At 38.4% G+C, this 17,169-nt stretch overlaps 1 long non-coding RNA gene across 1 annotated transcript in view; it reads left to right on the forward strand.

The window, feature by feature from the left end:
• Positions 1 to 1,031: 1,031 nt before the first annotated feature.
• Positions 1,032 to 17,169, forward strand: part of LOC133634164 (uncharacterized) — a 36,823-nt gene continuing 20,685 nt past the window's right edge. Inside the window, exons 1-2 of the long non-coding RNA XR_009821891.1 lie at positions 1,032 to 1,101; positions 5,100 to 5,142. This is a non-coding gene — a long non-coding RNA (uncharacterized LOC133634164). The remainder of the gene's footprint in view (positions 1,102 to 5,099; positions 5,143 to 17,169) is intronic.

Below are 17,169 nucleotides of genomic sequence, written 5' to 3' on the forward strand. Positions count from 1 at the left end.
TGTGGTATCGCACGTGCAAAGTTTGCACGTGAGACATGCAAATAAACACGCAACACGTGCGTTTTTTCAGCCCCTCGTCGTCAGATTCTCCTCCTTCTTCCTGCTCGTCCGATATCTCCTGAGCATCCACGCTTTTTTTTTTTTTCTTCCCTCCTCGCTCGTCAGTTAATCAGCTGAGGCCCAATTATACTCAGCTGGCCCCGCGGCGCCTCTCTTAAGGGGGCTCTGGAGGGCCAAAAAACACAGACGCTGATTGACGTTAATTTGCACGACTCCCTGGCCTCCGTAAGTATCGCCGCTGTCTGTCATCTGGTTTTGTGGAGGAAGGGCACGGGAGGGAGGGGGAGGGGCTCCGACGTCGTGTTATGTCATCTCAAGTGATTAAAGAACTTGTGTCTTTAGCGTCGTACTTATTTCCCGCCTCCTCACACGCTGATACCATCCATCGCTCAGGGAAATAATCAGTGTTGTTGTTGTTTAAGTTACGATGCATCCGTGAAATGAACGTGCCGCAGTTTGCTTAAAATGAGCAAAATACGTAAATATTACCTGATATTATAATGTTACTTTATTATGTACAGTCGCGATCAAAAGTGTCATGGCTGTCTTGAGTTTCCAATCATTTCTACAACTCTTATTAGAGTGATTGGAGCACATACTTGTTGGTCACAAAAAAACATTCGTGAAGTTTGGTTCTTTTATGAATTTATTATGGGTCTACTGAAAATGTGAGCAAATGTGCTGGGTCAAAAGTATACATATGTGACAGGATGTAAATTTAGTTACTAGTAGAATACAGTGATTGTAAGTAGCAAAGTAAGCTCTTGAGTTGTATTACTATGTCATTTTATATTCGCAATTTAAAAATGTTTATTGTTAATGACAACAGTAAAGCACCGTTATTTTTAGAATATGGAGCTAATGTTATTGTAATGCCAGCATTAATAAGAGCCATTGTAGTACTGGACGGCTCCAGCAGGGGGCGCGTTGTGCTGGGAGCTATACTACAGGACACCTGACTTCCGGCTGGCAGTCAATACAGACGTGAGCAGAACCAAGTTGTGTCCTCGTATCTGTATACTCAAACATCTCCCTTCTCAGGTACAAGTGTCTTTATGTAAATAGTTTTACCCCCGAATGTATCTTTATAGTGTTTAAACATGTTGGAAAGAGTATATTTTTATGATGTGTCTTTTCAGTCGACAAGGCTTTATACATGACCAAGCTAATGCTAAAGCTAATTGCACTGCCGATGACGAAGCAGATGCTAACTGCATCAACAGTGTTAAATATATAGAAAGGTACTGTGCGTAGTTAATTATTAATCTGTGTATATTGCTGACGAAATGTGTATTTACTACAGTTTCTGGGACTAATTCAGTGTAGTTTGTTTAATCTTAAAGGATGATAAGTGACTTTTGTTACTAAAACAATATAGGCTTACTGTAGTGGGTGAACCTTTGTATTTACTGGTTGAGACATCTTCAAATACTGTTACACTAAGGTAAAGTCTATTAGTGCAAAGAACAGGAAAACCTACTCGATTATTTGAATGTAAAATCCGTATGATAATACTGGAGTGCATTTTATGTTTATTGCAATACTGTGTACTTGTACATGTTTGATTTGTTGGCAGTCAATACAGATGTGAGCAGAACGAAGTTGTGTCCTCGTATCTGTATACTCAAACATCTCCCTTCTCAGGGCGATTACACATACAGCAATGTTAATATTTGCTTACATGTCCCTTGGCAAGTTTCACTGCAATAAGGCACTTTTGGTAGCCATCCACAAGCTTCTGCTTGAATTTTTGACCACTCCTCTTGACAAAATTGGTGCAGTTCAGCTAAATGTGTTGGTTTTTCTGACATGGACTTGTTTCTTCAGCATTGTCCACACCTTTAAGTCAGGACTTTGGGAAGGTCATTCTAAAACCTTCATTCTAGCCTGATTTAGCCATTACTTTACCACTTTTGACGTGTGTTTGGAGTCATTGTTTTATTGATTGTTGACTATGTTATTGATTATGGGACAAGCAGTAGAAAATAGATGGATGGTACTTTTTTGTCATTTATTGTTTGTCTTTGGTACACTAATGTGTATATTTTAGGCCATTGGTTCTTTGTTTTATTTTTGCAAAAATGTATACCGTATTTCCTTGAATAGCCGCAGGGGCGTTAATTAATTTAAAACCTCCTGTCACTCCGGCGTTTACCGGAAACCGGCGGGATGGCCGTGCATGCGGTAATTATTTTAAAACCTCTTCTCACTCCGGCGTTTACCAAAAGGAATGCGGTAAATTTAGGCGTGCGCTTTGAGTGTGATGTAAGCATACCATCATGAAAAGCACATTTAATTAAAAAAACGTTATTATGGTCTTACCTCTATTTATAAATGGAGTCCATTTGCAGCTCCTTCTGACCAAAAGCATCGATAACTTGTTTATAGAAGTCTTCCTTATTTTCTTTCTTCAGTTTTAAAAGTCTCTCTGTCTCGATGGAGATATTCCTTTAATTATTACCTCCTGCTTCGATTGAAAGTCCAGTTTAGAAAACTGTTTTATTTTAGATACCGGTATGTAATCCTCCTTGTTAAACGCAGAGGGAAAAAAAAAAAAAAATCTCTTGCTGCGTGTGTTCACTTCTTCTGCAGTACCGGAAGTCGCAAGAAGGATCACTAGCGCCCTCTACCACCAGGAGGCGGGAGTCATTTAATGACTTATACAGTATTTGACACACGCAGCTACGGTATATTAATAAAACATAGCTGCTTACTGTTCTTTTTAGCATACTGTACCGGTATTCAATAGCTTGGACCTTAAATCCTACTGAATAGCTCTTTATCTTTTTTCCTTTGTGCGATTGTAAACTACTGAAAGCAGCTTCCTCCATTTTGAAAATGAGGACAGTTAAGCGTCACTCGTGATGTAACGAATTTGACCCGGTGGAAGTTCTAGCCATATGCTAAATATTTTGCGAAACGAGTTAGACCCGGCGAAAATTATAGACATGCGATAATAAAATTAATATTTTGCGAAACGAATTTGATCCGGCGTCAATAATGAACCGGCGATAAGGCCAAACATGCGTTAATTATTTTGAGAAACGAGTTTGACCCGGCAGTAATTCTAGACGTGCGAATTCTATATATTCCCTGCGCCAATTCAAGGAAATACGGTATATCTATTTTTATATTGCTCCTTTTATCTGTGGTATGAACATTATTATGTAAAGTATTTTTTTTGGTTCTTTGTTGTTGCTATTTTTGTATTACAACATTGTATTATTTGATGATGTTGTACTGCATTGTAATCTTTTGTTTTGTGATTGTGTGTTTTCTTGCCTGGACCCTATAGGAAAAATAGTCTCCACTGCGGTGTAAACTAATGGGGATCCTTTATAAACTAAATAAATAAATAAACTAAATGAAATTGTCCTGTTGGAACACCCAACTGCGCCCAAGACCCAACCTCCGGGCTGATGATTTTAGCTTGTCCTGAAGAATTTGGAGGTAATCCTCCTTTTTCGTTGTCCCGTTTACTCTCTGTAAAGCACCAGTTCCATTGGCAGCAAAACAGGCCCAGAGCATAACACTACCACCACCATGCTTGATGGTAGGTTTGGTGTTCCTGGGATTAAAGGCCTCACCTTTTCTCCTCCAAACATATTGCTGGGTATTGTGGCCAAACAGCTCAATTTTTGTTTCATCTGACCACAGAACTTTCCTCCAGAAGGTCTTATCTTTGTCCATGTGATGTCAGATGAAACAAAAATGGAGCTGTTTGGCCACAATACCCAGCAATATGTTTGGAGGAGAAAAGGCGTGTATATAAAATGATGGTAGAGGTTTTTGGATGTTTTTTTAGAACGTTTTATAGGCGCAATAGAGACTGAGGCCAAGAAAAAAACCCGATAGCCATAAGCACACCATGACTGGGACCGATTTTGAGGGGAGCCCTAATGGTTAAAAAAATATATACACTACCGTTCAAAAGTTTGGGGTCACCCAAACAATTTTGTGGAATAGCCTTCATTTCTAAGAACAAGAATAGACTGTCGAGTTTCAGATGAAAGTTCTCTTTTTCTGTTCATTTTGAGCGTTTAATTGACCCCACAAATGTGATGCTCCAGAAACTCAATCTGTTTAAAGGAAGGTCAGTTTTGTAGCTTCTGTAACGAGCTAAACTGTTTTCAGATGTGTGAACATGATTGCACAAGGGTTTTCTAATCATCAATTAGCCTTCTGAGCCAATGAGCAAACACATTGTACCATTAGAACACTGGAGTGATAGTTGCTGGAAATGGGCCTCTATACACCTATGTAGATATTGCACCAAAAACCAGACTTTTGCAGCTAGAATAGTCATTTACCACATTAGCAATGTATAGAGTGTATTTCTTTAAAGTTAAGACTAGTTTAAAGTTATCTTCATAGAAAAGTACAGTGCTTTTCCTTAAAAAATAAGGACATTTCAATGTGACCCCAAACTTTTGAACGGTAGTGTATATATTGTAATAGTTTTGAAAATTAAAAATATCAAAATGGCCCCGGCATGCTTTTAATATTTCAGTGTGCGGACCTCAGTGGAAAAAGTTTGGACACCCCTGCTCAGCAGTAACAGTACTCCTCCTTACCGTATTTTTTCGGACTATAAGTTGCAGTTTTTTTCATAGTTTGTCCGGGGGTGCGACTTATACTCAGGAGCGACTTATGTGTGAAATGATTAACACATTAGCGTAAAATATCAAATAATATTATTTAGCTCATTCACGTAAGAGACTAGACGTGTAAGAGTTCATGGGATTTAGCGATTAGGAGTGACAGATTGTTTGGTAAACGTATAGCATGTTCTATATGTTATAGTTATTTGAATGACTCTTACCATAATATGTTACGTTAACATACCAGGCACGTTCTCAGTTGGTTATTTATGCCTCATATAACGTACACTTATTCAGCCTGTTGTTCACTATTCTTTATTTATTTTAAATTGCCTTTCAAATGTCTATTCTTGGTGTTGGCTTTTATCAAATACATTTCCCCCCAAAAAATGCGACTTATATATGTTTTTTTCCTTCTTTATTATGCATTTTCGGCAGGTGCGACTTATACTCCGGCGCGACTTATACTCCGAAAAATACGGTAAGCACATTTTAGCTACTCTCCCCATTTCTTACCTTTTTGTCTATAAGTGTTTCACCACCCACAGTCCAACAAGTTAATAACTCGGAATAATAATCAGAGATGCTGATGTCTTCGGAAGTAATGTAAATGTATCGTGTGTGTAAGTGTGTGTATTGTGTGCATTGTGTGTATGTCTAAAGGCACGTTTATAGTCATCTGGAGGTAACTATACTATATGCAGCTTAGTGGCTTGGCTTTAGTTGGCATGGAACCAAAAGGAGACCACACACACACACAAACGCACACACACAAACGCACGCACACACTTCATTTTGCTGTTGTGGCGTCTGTGATGTGCGGATCGACACTGAAAATCGATACTGCCGATACTAGATCTTTCTCAACTCAAAATATCAACGCTTTTGATATTGAATACTGAATTGTGACTTACTTAGTATTATATAATATATCGTAATATAATATTATAATGTATATAATATATTTTATAATGCTTTTATTATCCATCCAGTTTCTACTGCTTGTCCCTCTCGTTACGGCACTTATTTCCTTTTTTTTTTTAAGGTTTGAAACACTATTTGGAGTACTTTGTAAGAATTTGTCCTGCTTTTTCTGTTGCATTTGCTTGGCTGTATAGTTATACGCGCCAATATACTTCAGAGTTTGAAATTAATAAATATATAATAAGAAATATTGTATAATAAGACATATAATAATAAGAAATAATATGATACATACTATTTAATAAATAATGTTAAATAAATAACTGTATTCTTCATGCCAGTGTTTCTTAACCATAGGGCCCGTTGTTGGGCCGTGAGCGCCCCCTAGAGGGCCGCCAAAAATATTTGCAGTCCTCAGTTGTAATGCACTTTTCTACCACTTGTGGCAGTAATGACAACATTAAACAAACAGAAGAGGTCCGGCACTTAAGTCATGGAGTAGTTTTGTAAGTGCAAAAATTATGACTAAAGTAGCGAAGCTGTATTTTCATTTGTACTTAATTTTTTTGTTGTTAATTTAGTTAGAATTTATACATTTTAGTACTGTGTAATTGTATGTACATTTATTTTCCATCAGTTTTTATGAGGCCCTTTTGCATTATTTTTGTAATCCGATAATAATAATCTTTGTGAATAACACATGCTTGACAAGGTTTATCCTGTTAAATTGTAAGGAGGTTAGATATAATGATGATTAAAATCAAGAATAAGATGACTAATTCAGTGTTAATATTCCAGTAGGCCCCGGGCCCCTGTGTAGTGGAAAAGTTGGGTTAAGAACCCCTGATTTATGCTATGTTATCATTTTGAAATACACAACTTTTTACATTTTACTCTTTGCGCGAATGTACCTAAGGTATCGGTATCGCCGATACCAGCCAGATTTTTACTCGGTATCGGATCGGAGAGAAAAATCAGCGGTATCGCACGTCACCAGAGTCTGGGCAAACACCCAAACTGTGGACAGCCTGGCCGTTGTCTCAAGCTGGCGATGTGCTGTTTTTTTGTGTGAGCGCCGTGTTGTCGCCATGTCATGGCTTGTGTCCTATTATCTCTTACCCACCACCCCTCCTTCTTCCACACACACACACATGACCCTGGAAGGACAGAGGTGTGTGTGTGTGTGTGTGTGTGTGTGTGTGTGTGTGTGTGTGTGTGTGTGTGTGTGTGTGTGTGTGTGTGTGGACCGGGCCATGTGCCAAAAAGTACAGAAATGGGACCCTTGATTCCCCTCCTTTTTCAGAGAGGAGTGGATGTTGAGACCGAGACTGCGAACGTGTCAAGGAATGTGACATTTCCACCTGTGTGTGTGTGTGTGTTCTTGTATTTCTACCATTCTTGAGACATCAACAAGGAAAAGTAGCTTCCATATGAGGAGGTGTGAACAAGTGATGACATAAATCCTGGTCCCAATAACATTGCATCTAATAGAGAGCCAAACACTAGAGTCCGTGAACATTGCTCCAAAGTCAGGATTTTTGGTTGATATAATGTGCATACAAAAGTAAACATTGACAGGTGCAAAGGCCGCAATATATGATAAAACAAGCTAAAGAGGGACTTCCTTATTCATCCCAGGGAAAACCCGCCAGGTGAACAGCTGATTTGACGACTTCCGGTGCTGACGTAAGACCACCCGCGTCCCATATGTGACCATAGGATGAACAAATACACTACAGTACTAAGACTATAGTGGTCATTAACTGTTAGCTTCTACAGCTGGGTTGCCCAAAGTGCGGCACAGGGGCCATCTGTGGTCCCTGACTCCTTTTGTCATCGACCGTAAGCACATTACAAAAAACAAATAAAAAAATTCAGATCTCATTTGCACCCCTGGTGGTGAAATCTATCAAAATGAGGGTGGTCCCAAATTGGCTGTTTGTCGGATTTAAAAGTGCTCACCCTCTGGTCAATATATGAAATAACAAGTGTGTGTAAAAATTTGAAGTCCGCCCCCTCTGGTCAACATATGAAATAACAAGTGTGTGTACAAATTTGAAGTCCGCCCCCTCTGGTCAACATATGAAATAACAAGTGTGTAAGAAATTGAAATGCGCCCCCTTTGGGCAAAATTAATCAAAAAAAAAATAAATAAATATGTATATAGAGACATACTGTAATAACTTGAAGTAAATGATGAAGATTAAAAACCAATTACAAACAAAAAAATAAACAATAATAAAAAAAAGAACTAAAAGCAGTCTTTTTCTCACAATGTGTCGACTTTTTTCTTATAAAATTGGGAGCAATTTCTCATTTTCTTTCTGTTTCTGTAATATTGCAATATTTTCTCGTAAAATTATTACTTTTTTTTAAATGTACAATTACTACTTTTTAATGCAAAATGGTGACATTTGTCATAAAATTCTGACTTTTATCACAACATTGCCAACTTTCTGTTGTCCTTGTAAAATAGTGACATTTTTGGAATAAAATGATGACATTTGTCATAATTGTGCCAAGTAAAATTCCGATTATTATAATATTGCCAACATTTTACATTTTTCTAGTAAAATTGTGACTGTTGTCGAGTAAAATGACGACTCTTTTCATGAAATTGCCCAAATGTTAAGGTTTTCTTGTGAAATTGCGACTGTCATTGAGTAAAATTCCAACTTTTATCATAACATTGCACAAATACTGCACTTTTTCTTGTAGAATTTTGACTTTGTTGAGTAAAATGGCGACTTTTACCACAATACTGCCAAAATTCAAAGTTTTTCTTGTGAATTTGTGACCTTTTTCTTGTGAAATTCCAACTCATTTTTCCCAACAAGCTTTTTTATATGTGCATAGTATGTATATATTATTAATGTTGTCAATACTAATCTTTATATATCTAGAAAGGCTGGTCCTAAAGGGGGAGGCATTTTTCTAAGGTCTCAAGAAAGTACGAAATACACAAACGTGTGTGTGTGTGTGTGTGTGTGTGTGTGTGTGTGTGTGTGTGTGTGTGTGTGTGTGTGTGTGTGTTGCGCCAGTGAACTCACACACGTCCCGAAAAAATTATGATTTTTTTTTTTTTATTGTGAATGAGCAATAAAATGATGGGCAATATTTACAAATCATGAGCTCTTAGCTTCACATCACAGGTACACAGGTGGAGGGAAACAGACGGTTGAGCACTTCACAGTGTGAACATAAGAAAGTAACAATAAGATGGGGAGAATAACGGTCATTCACCGGTGAAAGCAGGAGTGATGCGATGATATCTTTGGCAAGTTGGCACTGCAGTCAAAAACATTGCAATATTCAGACGACACACGACACGCCAAGAGGGAGAAACACCAAGTTTTGTTTTGCAACGACTAAAAAAGTGGATAAAAAACATACACATTTTCTTTTACATTTTTTTTTTTAACCCCCCCATCCTTCCAGGATATTTGAAGGCATTTCTTGTCTTCGCTTTTGTGGTCAAGTTTTTTTTTTTTTTTTTTTTTTAAGAGGCATCGCAGGTTTTGGTGAATGTTGCAGGTGTTCTTTTAAAGACGCAGAAGGGGGTGGAGTTTGTCTCCATTTTGTTGCTCGCTGACGTCCTTATTTGGTACTTTGCTAAATATATCAGCTGTGGTCCAAAGGTGCTGTTTGCAGGGCCATCAAATGTCCCCATTGAAGTCTAGCCTAGCCACGTTCTTATTCGGGGGCCACTTCGAAATGATGCCTCAGAGGGCCGCATCTAACTGAACTTATAGGAATAGTGAAATGTTATGGTGTACTACATAAAATGATGTGGTGCACCCCAATAAATGACATGGCTGACCACGTGGAATAATTTGGCGGCACGCATAAAATTACGTGGTGGGCCACTTGAAATTATGTGGTGAGCCACATAACATGTTGCGGTGGGCCACATAAAATGTTGTGGCGTACTCTATTAAATGACAGTGCTGGCAACATAAAATAATTTGCGGGACGCATAAAATGTGGCAGACCACATAAAATGTTATGGTGTGCCACATAAAATAATTGGGCAGACCACATAAAATTAAGTCTTGGGCCACCTGAAATAGATGTGGTGGAGCACTTGAAATGATGTGGTGGGCCACTTGAAATAATGTGGTGGGCCACATAAAATGATGTGGTGGGCCGCATAAAATGTTACGTTGTGCCACATAAAATAATTGGGCAGACCACATGGAATTAAGTCTTGGGCCACATAAAATAGATGTGGTGGAGCACTTGAAATAATGTGGTGGGCCACGTAAAATGTTGTGGTGGACCACTTGAAATTATGTGGCGGGCCGCGTAAAATGTTACGTTGTGCCACATAAAATAATTGGGCAGACCACATGGAATTAAGTCTTGGGCCACATAAAATAGATGTGGTGGAGCACTTGAAATAGTGTGGTGGGCCACATAAAATAGATGTGGTGGAGCACTTGAAATAATGTGGTGGGCCGCATGAAAATGTTGTTGCAGGCCGCATAAAATGCTGTGGTGGACCACTTGAAATTATGTGGTGGGCCACATAAAATGTCGTGGTGGGCCGCATAAAATGTCCTGTCGGGCCGCATAAAATGACGTGGTGGACAACTTTAAATTATGTGGCGGGCCACATAAAATGTTACGTTGTGCCACATAAAATAATTGGGCAGACCACATGGAATTAAGTCTTGGGCCACATAAAATAGATGTGGTGGAGCACTTGAAATAATGTGGTGGGCCACATAAAATGTTGTGGTGGGCCGCATAAAATTATGTGGTGGACCACTTGAAATTATGTGGCGGGCCACATAAAATGTTATGGGGTGCCACATAAAATAATTGGGCAGACCACATGGAATTAAGTCTTGGGCCACATAAAATGTTGTGGTGGAGCACTTGAAATTATGTGGTGGGCCACCTAAAATAGATGTGGTGGAGCACTTGAAATAGCGTGGTGGGCCACATAAAATGTTGTGGTGGGCCACATAAATGTTGTGGTGGACAACTTTAAATTATGTGGCAGGCCGCATAAATGTTACGTTGTGCCACATAAAATAATTGGGCAGACCACATGGAATTAAGTCTTGGGCCACCTAAAATGTTGTGGTGGAGCACTTGAAATTATGTGGTGGGCCACATAAAATAGATGTGGTGGAGCACTTGAAATAATGTGGTGGGCCGCATAAATGATGTGGTGGACAACTTTAAATTATGTGGCGGGCCGAATAAAATTTTACGTTGTGCCTCATAAAATAATTGGGCAGACCACCTGGAATTAAGTCTTGGGCCACATAAAATAGATGTGGTGGAGCACTTGAAATAATGTGGTGGGCCACATAAAATGTTTTGGTGGACCACTTGAAATTATGTGGCGGGCCACGTAAAACGACATGGCGGACCATATAAAATTAAGTCTTGGGCCACCTAAAATAGATGTGGTGGAGCCCTTGAAATGATGTGGTGGGCCGCGTAAAATGTTGTGGTGGACCACTTGAAATAATGTGGTGGGCCACATAAAATGTTGTGGTGGGCCGCATAAAATGTCCTGGCGGGCCGCATAAAATGATGTGGTGGACAACTTTAAATTATGTGGCGGGCCACGTAAAATGTTACGTTGTGCCACATAAAATAATTGGGTAGACCACATGGAATTAAGTCTTGGGCCACATAAAAAATGGATGTGGTGGAGCACTTGAAATAATGTGGTGGGCCACATAAAATGTTGTGGCGGGCCGCATAAAATGAAGTGGTGGACAACTTTAAATTATGTGGAGGGCCACATAAAATGTTACGTTGTGCCACATAAAACAATTGGGCAGACCACATGGAATTAAGTCTTGGGCCACATAAAATAGATGTGGTGGAGCACTTGAAATTATGTGGTGGAGCACTTGAAATAATGTGGTGGGCCGCATAAAATGTCGTGGCAGGCTGCATAAAATGTTGTGGTGGACCACTTGAAATTATGTGGGGGGCCACATAAAATGACATGGCGGACCATATAAAATTAAGTCTTGGGTCACATAAAATGAAGTGGTGTACTACATAAAATGTTGTGGTGGGCCACATAAAAAAAAAGGTGTACTACATAAAATGTTGTGGTGGACCACGTAAAATAATGGGGCGGACCACACCAAATGTGCTGGCGGACCACATCAAATGTTGGTGTATCCCAATAAATGATATGGCTGGCCACATAGAATAATTTGGCGGCATGCATAAAACTACGTGGCGGGCCACTTGAAATTATGTGGTGAGCCACTTTAAAATGTTGCGGTGTACCCCATTAAACGTTGTCGTGTACTCCATTAAATGACATGGCTGGCCCCATAAAATAATTGGCGGAGCACATAAAATGTTGTGGTCTGTCACTTGAAATGATGTGGTGGGCCACATAAAATGTAATGATGTACCACATCAAATTATGTGGCATGCCCCATTAAATAACAGGGCTGGCCCTATAAAATAATTTGCGGGACGCATAAAACGTGGCAGACCACATACAATGTTATGGTGTGCCACATAAAATAATTGGGCAGACCACATAAAATTAAGTCTTGGTATGGTGGAGCACTTGACATTATGTGGTGGGCCACGTAAAATGGTGGTGGAGCACTTGAAATAATGTGGTGGGCCGCGTAAAATGGTGGTGGAGCACTTGACATTATGTGGTGGGCCACCTAAAATGGTGGTGGAGCACTTGACATTATGTGGTGGGCCACATAAAATGGTGGTGGAGCACTTGAAATAATGTGGTGGGCCGCATAAAATGGTGGTGGAGCACTTGACATTATGTGGTGGGCCACCTAAAATGGTGGAGGAGCACTTGAAATAATGTGGTGGGCCACATAAAATGGTGGTGGAGCACTTGACATTATGTGGTGGGCCACATAAAATGGTGGTGGAGCACTTGAAATAATGTGGTGGGCCGCATAAAATGTTGTGGCGGACCACATAAAATGACATGGCGGACCATATAAAATTAAGTCTTGGGCCACATAAAATGAAGTGGTGTACTACATAAAATGTTGTGATGGGCCACATAAAAAAGAGGTGTGCTACATAAAATGTTCTGGTGGGCCACATAAAATAATGGGATAGACCACCTTAAATGAGCTGGCGGACCACCTCAAATGTTATGGTGTACTACATAAAATGATGTGGTGTACCCCAATAAATGACATAGAATAATTTGGCGGCACGCATAAAATTATGTGGTGGGCCACTTGTTTCGGAAGAGTAGTGTGGGTGGATGGTTTAAAGGTAGGAATCGGGTTTAAAAATGGCGCAACAATTAGAAAATATAGGGCATTGTAGAACTAGGAGTATGTCCATTCATTTCCTGGAATTTTAAAAATTTCGGGAAAACCGGTAATTTAAAAAAAATATTGATACTAGCACAATTGTCCTAAATGATATGAATGGGTTGGTGTTGACGTAGTAACACTTTGTTTGAATTGAGAATGGGTATTTCAGAATTCCTGGAATTTTTGAATTTTTTTTAATCTGTACAAAAAAAAAGAAGCATTTGTTGTCTCAACTAAGAGGAATGTTTTGAGGGTGGAATGGTCGAAAACGGTTGAAATATGTGGGTTGTGAAAATATTCCAGGAAGAGGTGAAAATAGGGATTTGGAATTCTGGGAAATCCAGGAATTTTTTTTTAAATTTTGGAAATGGCAGTTTGATTGTCCAAGATGAGTGGAGTGTGTGGGTGTTGGAACGCTTCCAATCTGGTGAGAAATGTGGGATGTGCAGTCGATTGTGTAATGGCCATTCATTGTCAATAGGGAGAACATTCCGGGAAAACTGGGAATTTTGGGAAAGGGAAAACATGTTTTATGTTCGATATTTTCGGAAGAGTAGTGTGGGTGGATGGTTTTAAGGTCGGAATCTGGTTTAAAAATGGCGCAACATTTAGAAAATGTAGGGCATTGTAGAACTAGTAGTATGTCCATTCATTTGAAGGGAAATTTCCTGGAAATTTGAACATTTCGGGAAAACCGGTCATTTTTTAAAATATTGATACTAGCACAATTGTCCTAAATGATATAAATAGGTTGGTGTTGATGTAGTAACAGTTTGAATTTAAAATGGGTATTTCAGAATTTCTGGAATTTTGGAAATGCTAGTTCTGAAAACACAATGATGCTAGTTCTGAAAACACAATGATGCTAGTTCTGAAAACACCATGATGCTAGTTCTGAAAACACCATGATGCTAGTTCTGAAAACACCATGATGCTAGTTCTGAAAACACCATGATGCTAGTTCTGAAAACACCATGATGCTAGTTCTGAAAACACCATGATGCTAGTTCTGAAAACACAATGATGTTAGTTCTGAAAACACCATGATGCTAGTTCTGAAAACACCATGATGCTAGTTCTGAAAACACCATGATGCTAGTTCTGAAAACACCATGATGCTAGTTCTGAAAACACAATGATGCTAGTTCTGAAAACACCATGATGCTAGTTCTGAAAACACAATGATGCTAGTTCTGAAAACACAATGATGCTAGTTCTGAAAATACCATGATGCTAGTTCTGAAAACACAATGATGCTAGTTCTGAAAACACATTGATGCTAGTTCTGAAAACACAAGGATGCTAGTGCTGAAAACACAATGATGCTAGTTCTGAAAACACAAGGATGCTAGTTCTGAAAACACATCGATGCTAGTTCTGAAAACACAAGGATGCTAGTTCTGAAAACACCATGATGCTAGTTCTGAAAACACAAGGATGCTAGTTCTGAAAACACAAGGATGCTAGTTCTGAAAACACAAGGATGCTAGTTCTGAAAACACAAAGATGCTAGTTCTGAAAACAAAAGGATGCTAGTTCTGAAAACACATTGATGCTAGTTCTGAAAACACAATGATGCTAGTTCTGAAAACACAATGATGCTAGTTCTGAAAACACAATGATGCTAGTGCTGAAAACACCATGATGCTAGTTCTGAAAACACAATGATGCTAGTGCTGAAAACACAATGATGCTAGTTCTGAAAACACAAGGACGCTAGTTCTGAAAACACCATGAGGCTAGTTCTGAAAACACAAGGATGCTAGTTCTGAAAACACCATGAGGCTAGTTCTGAAAACACAAGGATGCTAGTTCTGAAAACACCATGAGGCTAGTTCTGAAAACACAAGGATGCTAGTTCTGAAAACACATCGATGCTAGTTCTGAAAACACAAGGATGCTAGTTCTGAAAACACAAAGATGCTAGTTCTGAAAACACAATGATGCTAGTTCTGAAAACACAAGGATGCTAGTTCTGAAAACACAAGGATGCTAGTTCTGAAAACACAAGGATGCTAGTTCTGAAAACACAAGGATGCTAGTGCTGAAAACACAATGGTGCTAGTTCTGAAAACACCATGATGCTAGTTCTGAAAACACAAGGATGCTAGTTCTGAAAACACATCGATGCTAGTTCTGAAAACACCATGATGCTAGTTCTGAAAACACAAGGATGCTATTTCTGAAAACACAAGGATGCTAGTTCTGAAAACACAAGGATGCTAGTGCTGAAAACACAATGGTGCTAGTTCTGAAAACACCATGATGCTAGTTCTGAAAACACAAGGATGCTAGTTCTGAAAACACATCAATGCTAGTTCTGAAAACACAAGGATGCTAGTTCTGAAAACACCAGGATGCTTGTTCTGAAAACACCATGATGCTAGTTCTGAAAACACCAGGATGCTTGTTCTGAAAACACAATGATGCTAGTTCTGAAAACACCATGATGCTAGTTCTGAAAACACCATGATGCTAGTTCTGAAAACACAATGATGCTAGTTCTGAAAACACCATGATGCTAGTTCTGAAAACACAAGGATGCTAGTTCTGAAAACACATCGATGCTAGTTCTGAAAACACCATGATGCTAGTTCTGAAAACACAAGGATGCTAGTTCTGAAAACACAAGGATGCTAGTTCTGAAAACACAAGGATGCTAGTTCTGAAAACACCATGAGGCTAGTTCTGAAAACACCATGATGCTAGTTCTGAAAACACAAGGATGCTAGTTCTGAAAACACATCGATGCTAGTTCTGAAAACACAAGGATGCTAGTTCTGAAAACACCAGGATGCTTGTTCTGAAAACACCATGATGCTAGTTCTGAAAACACCAGGATGCTTGTTCTGAAAACACAATGATGCTAGTTCTGAAAACACCATGATGCTAGTTCTGAAAACACCATGATGCTAGTTCTGAAAACACCATGATGCTAGTTCTGAAAACACCATGATGCTAGTTCTGAAAACACCATGATGCTAGTTCTGAAAACACCATGATGCTAGTTCTGAAAACACCAGGAAGTTGAGCTCACAGAAAACAGATTGTGCCTCTAATTGCTGTCAGGATGTGATGCTGAAATCCCGGCAGGTTTAGACCAACGTAGTCTGCCATCTTCATCAAGTGGTGTTCAGGGTGTGTGCGTACAAATCCCAATGAAGGGAGAAAAAAAAAAAGAAGCTCACTTGCTTTTATTAGAATTTGGAGCCAGTTTAAAACGTGCGGATTCCATTTATGGTGAGGTCATTAAATGCAACACAAACAGGGACAGGATTAGTACTGAGCTGTCCAAAGTGCGGCTCTTTTTTGAACCACCGCAACTTATTGTACAAATACTATTACAAAAATACATAAAAAAAGTGATGTAAAAAAGCAAATGTGAAATTTAAAAAGAAAAAAAGTTGCAATGTTGACTCTAATAACACAAAGTTGCTATGCAGGCGTTTTTTCTTTCTTTAAAACTGTCATTGCTTAAAAAATAATAATGAATCAAAATCAATGTTGTTATGAATTATTGTCCTATTGAAGGCTCCAATTAAGTCACATCAAATATTCCACTTAAGAAATCATTTTTGGGGAAAAAATGTCATTTTGTGTTTTTGTCATATATAAAAACAGTTTGTTTTTTTTTTAAAAATGGGAATAAAACTGAAAAAAAAACATGAATATTTTATAAAAACATATAATGGATGGATAGATCTGAAGTTGATCTAGAAACTTCTATGAAAATGTACGACTTATTTTAACACTTTTATGAGCGGAGCCCTTTTGGATTTCTAATAATTTTAGCAGGACTATTTTTTTTAAAAATCTATCATGCCCAAAAAATGATAATGAATGAAAATCAATGTATTTATGAATTATTGACCTACTGAAGGTTTCAATTACTTCACTTCAAATATTCCACTTAGAAATTTTTTTTTGTGGAAAATATTTCATATTGTGTGTTTTTGCCATTAAAAAAAAAAAAGTTAAAATTTTTTTACAAAAATGGGAATAAAAGAGAAAAAAACATGAATATTTTATAAGAACATATAATCCATAGATAGATCTGAAGTTGATCTAGAGACTTCTATGAAAATGTACGACTTATTTTTAACACTTTTATGAGCGGGGCCCTTTCAGATCTCCAAGAATTTTAGTGGGACTTTTAAAATTAACGATTGAAGGCTCTAATTACTTCACATCAAAGAGTCCACTTAAGAAATATTTTTTGGGGAAAATATTTCATATTTTTGTGTTTGCCATTTAAAAAAAATTATTCATTTTTATTTTTTTAAATGGGAATA

This window comes from Entelurus aequoreus, linkage group LG18 (assembly GCF_033978785.1).
Source record: "Entelurus aequoreus isolate RoL-2023_Sb linkage group LG18, RoL_Eaeq_v1.1, whole genome shotgun sequence".
In the NCBI taxonomy this organism is placed as follows: domain Eukaryota; kingdom Metazoa; phylum Chordata; class Actinopteri; order Syngnathiformes; family Syngnathidae; genus Entelurus; species Entelurus aequoreus.